This window comes from Sturnira hondurensis, unplaced genomic scaffold, assembly GCF_014824575.4.
Source record: "Sturnira hondurensis isolate 20B ecotype Veracruz unplaced genomic scaffold, ASM1482457v3 Scaffold0003109, whole genome shotgun sequence".
NCBI lineage: Eukaryota > Metazoa > Chordata > Mammalia > Chiroptera > Phyllostomidae > Sturnira > Sturnira hondurensis.
In genome coordinates this window covers 17366-21829 of record NW_028075740.1, presented here as the reverse complement: position 1 = coordinate 21829, position 4464 = coordinate 17366, and the positions used below count along the sequence as shown (strand labels likewise).

Genomic DNA, 4464 nt, shown 5'->3' with positions numbered 1-4464 from the left:
TACCACCACTGAGCCTACACATTCAAGCTGTGTGATGGCTCTCACAAACTCTTTATCCTCCAAAGAGCATGCCTGTTTCACATGTGTGTGCAATTGTGCTTTGTGTTGGGGCCACGATGCACGTTTGAGTCCCTTAAGTCCAATGGATCTTTCTAATGGGGGGAGTAGCCACTAATAACCTACTAAGTTACTTGTTTTGTATAGTTCCCAGATAAAGTACAAGAGGCCAGTTAAAAGCAAATTTCAGAAAAGAGTGAAAAAATTTACAATAAAGGTATGTCCCAAATATTGCAGGGAGCACAATTATCCTGAAAACTACTTCATTGTGTATCTGAAATTCAAATTCATTGCTGTGTCATTATTTGCTAAATGAGGCCCCCTTGAAAGATTTCAAGGAAGCAGTAACATGGGCATCTCGTTGGAAAGAGGATTGTGTTGCTGGAGAAAGAGGCAGGAGAAAGACTCATCACTGCATTTCTCATTTTGGACAAATTGCCTGTCAATTATGCAAAGGTATTGCTTATTTAGAATATTACATCATGATCATTCAAAAAGTAAAAAATTAAACATTGAAGAACATCTTATTCCAAGAAACAAAAAGTAGTGATTTCTGGTCCTGTCCGCATAGGCTACATGACCTCCCCTAACAGAGGCAGGAAAGGAGACTGTTGGTGAGGCTGGGCCATCAGCAGCCTGCAGAGCTGCCCAACTTGGACAGCACTGGGGCCTTGGGACTGCATCCTAGAGTTATTGCGCACCACTACCAAAGGGGCTGGATCCACCCAGTCAACGGTAGTTTCAAACACTGGGCTGTGTGTAGCCCTAAGTACCCATTATTTTTTCAGGTCTCATGCTTGACTTTTGTTCCAGAAGTATAGCCTGTGTTGAGGTAAGTCGAGAGTCAGTTAGGAAGCAGGTTGAGGCACCCAGAATTAGGTTGATGGATCAAGACCTGAAATAAAGGGAACATCCAGTAAAGCCTTTGTGCTGTGAATTGAAACAAAACAATGTATGAACTACCTAAAGAAGCACACACCAATTTTGTTACCACTTCGATTTAAAAGGAACTTCCGGTTCTGGCCTGCCTTCAGGCCATGGAATGTCTCCCACTCCCACCCCCCAAGCCACCAGCCCCCCGTCCCTCCCCCGCTGCAGAATGTCTGGAGCCCTGTGTTCTGCTGTTTAAATTCAAACTCCTCCTTCCACTGGATGCTGAGCATCTGTTGGAGCAGGTCACTCTGTGGTTCCTCGACTTGGATTTTCTTATTGTGGAGGCTACTGGGCAGTGGAAGTCAGCACCTCAGAGTGCAGGGATGGCTTCAGAAGGAGGTAAGCCCTCAGGTTGGGGAGGATTTTAGAGACAGTGCTATCTCTGAAAACTTAGCATTAAAACATGACAGTTCCACTGGGCAAACATAGTTTGGACTGAAGGAGAGGAAAGAGAGAGCACTTGACCTCCATGGACCTGTCAGCCAGGAAGGTTGGGAGCCAGAGGATAACATCGAGGGCCCTAAACAGGAGGGCTGCTGAGAAGTGGTCGGGATTCTCAGGGAAATTCCTGGGTGTACAGAAAGGACAGCCGCAGGCACACTGGTTCTTTCTAGAGGAGAGACAACCACTGCAACCTGTGTGCGTGCAGGGAACGGTGGGTGTGTCTCGGTGGGGTCATGTGGGGGAGGGGTACAGAAAAGCCTTGTCCTCTGTCCTGCTCTTCAGGCACCTGGAGCCTACCCCACAGTATCTTTCTAGGGGATTTGAACTGACTATATCAGAGCTAATTGGGCAGAGGGGAGGGGTGGTCTTGGCCATGAAGTTGTCCAATGTGGCAGTCTGTGGCCAGGTCTCCAGTGAAGTGTCATGCCTGAGAGCCAGGTGGAAGGTGCCCCAAATGCTGCAGCCCAGGGCTTCCCCACTCCTTCCAGCCCAGAAGTCACTTCTCCTGAGTCCAGGGAGCTGCTTGTTGTCTTGGGTTCCACAGGGACAGTGCAGCCGGGTAACTTCCACCAAGAGATGGGGCTCGGTTCCCTGCTTTGTCCTGAATTGGTCCCCCTCTATGGAAACTCGGTTCTTCAGACCTACTTCCTCCCATTGCATGTCTCATGGCGTATCCCTTGCCCTGCCTTTTTCCTTTGCGATGAAGGCTTTGTTCATAGGCCACACCACTGCTTCACGCACAGAAAATAGATGTGAAGTGGGTTGGTTTTCCATTGAAACATCGGGAAAGGCAGATTCTCTTTTAAAGGGGGCACAAAAACAGGAAGACCATCTTCTTTATCATTTGGGAACATCCATGACTCGTGTCTTGAGTAATTAGAGGCATTTGGTCATCTTTCACAACCTCTGTCCCACCTCCCTGTCAAAGGACCCAACATAAAGTCTGCTAAGAACTTGACTGGATGGGGTGGGAGTGGGCCGTGGAGAATAGGCAGGTCTGCACGTCCTCACAATTGACTCTTTTGAAAGTTCCCCTCTGACCTCTCCATTCCTAAGATCACATGGCTTCAGAGGGCCTGGGCCAGCTGCACCATGTTAGTGTCCCCCTGCACTGCCCTCACCATCACATGCCTGGGAGGTGAAAGCTGGAGCCCCTCACACTCCCTCCTCTTCCCTCTCTGCCCCATCTCACATTGCCAGGAAGGTGGTTCCCAAGGCCCAGGGTACCCACAGACCCCAGCGGCCTCTGGAGACCAAGACACCCAAGGATATTCCTCCTGGTGCCTTGAAAGGGTACAGGGACATCCTGGACAAGCTGGTGCGGCTGGCCCTCTCAGCCCCGGGGCTGTCAGGTTGAGAATCGAAAGAGGATAGAAAGGAGTCAAAGCAGGAAGAGGAGGGGACCTCCCTGGACCCCAGTCTTCTAAGCTGCATTTAGAAGCTGTGTTTCCAGGAAGACTTTGTCATCAAGATGGGCTGGCTCAGAGCTCTGGGGTCTACAGGATTCTAGAGGGTGGCACCCCATGCCCCAGACTGGGATTCTTCCCAGACAAATGGGATTGTACTCTGTTCATTGCTCCTGAGCTGGATGTGTGTGCCTGTGAGTGTATGTGACAGTGTACATGTTGTATGTTGTATATGTGGTATATAAGGCATGTGCTATCTGTGTGTATAGGTGGGTGTGCCCTCATGTTTGTCTGTGTGTATGTTCCTGCGTGTGTCGGGCTCCCATGATTCTGTCCAACACACCCTTGTCTGTAGGCATGGCATGTTGAGGGACTAGCTCTGGGGTCGGTATAGTGCAGGACAAGAAAGAGAGTCTGATAGGAAGGAGAGGAGAATAGGAAGGAGGTGTGACAGGAAGGAGAGTGTTATAGGAAGGACAGGATGGGAGGGAAGAACACAAGCTGGGAATATGGCACAGGAGGACAGCAGGAGAGCCACATGTCTGTTTTGGATTCAGGTCATAGTGTCATCCCCTTCCTACCTGCCCCCAATGCCATTGTCCCTGCACCCACGTACTTCCTCCTCTCACGTGGATGCGCAGAGCCAGTCACTGCTCCCCTCTTCCTCCCAGCTGGTTGAGGAATGACTCCTGGCCTTGAAGGAGGAGGAGGATGTGCAGGCACCCCTGAGTCATGGTGCGCCCCAATTTTACTTGAGTCCTTCTGAGTCTGTAGCCACCAGGACACCCAGAGGTGTCACCATGGCCCCCAGCTGTGGGTCAGTGACAAAGCCTCCCCACCAGATTCTGACTTCAAGGACTGCCAAAGCCACAGTCAAGCAGATGCCCAAATGTCCAAGCCCAAAGCCTTTGCTGTCTTTTCAGGACGTCAGGAGTGCCCACCACTGCAGGCTCGATGCCCCCTCTTACTCCCCAGGGTCCCAGGCACTCCTACTCTGACTGGGGCCCAGGGCTGCCTCCATTTCCAGAGAGACCCCTCCTATTAGGGAGACTTGCAGGCCAGTGGGCAGGTGCAGTGAGAATGAGGAGGACCTGCCCAGCCTGTCCTTCCTCTGAGCCTCTGCCAACAGCCTGCTGCCCCCTGAGCTCCCTCTGGATCCTGTCCCTGCCTCAGGCCTTGCCTGTCCTGCAGTTTGGGGGCCCCAGGGAGCTACTCAGTCCCAGCATCAGAAGAGAAAGTATGACCAGTCTGTCACAGGGAGTTGCAGGAAGAGGCACTGCAGCAAATATGGAGCAACAGGGTATCCCTCCTGCTTCCAAACCTTGGAAGACCCAGCCTAAATGGGACCCCACTGTCTCCCAGAGGAGCCATGGGCTCTTCTCATCTCAGGGCTGATCCTGACTGCTCTACTGACATGGGTGGCAGAGAGGGAGAGCAGGACCATGATGGTGGGCGTGGGCCTGGGCATTGTGTGTCATTTATGAATAAAGATGGTTCTGTTTGAAAATGCTCTGTTGGCTGTTGTCTCCTTATTTGTGTCTGTGCTGCAGCTTGGAGAGGGGACCTGAGAGGAAGGAAGGGTGTAGGAGGTCATGGAATCTATGGATGCACAGGTGACCCATCA

General features: G+C 51.4%; 1 pseudogene; it reads left to right on the top strand.

Annotated features, from left to right (window-relative positions):
* The first annotated feature begins 1011 nt into the window (after nt 1–1011).
* On the top strand, nt 1012–4180 carry LOC118984000 (NUT family member 2G-like; annotated as a pseudogene).
* Nucleotides 4181–4464: the final 284 nt, after the last annotated feature.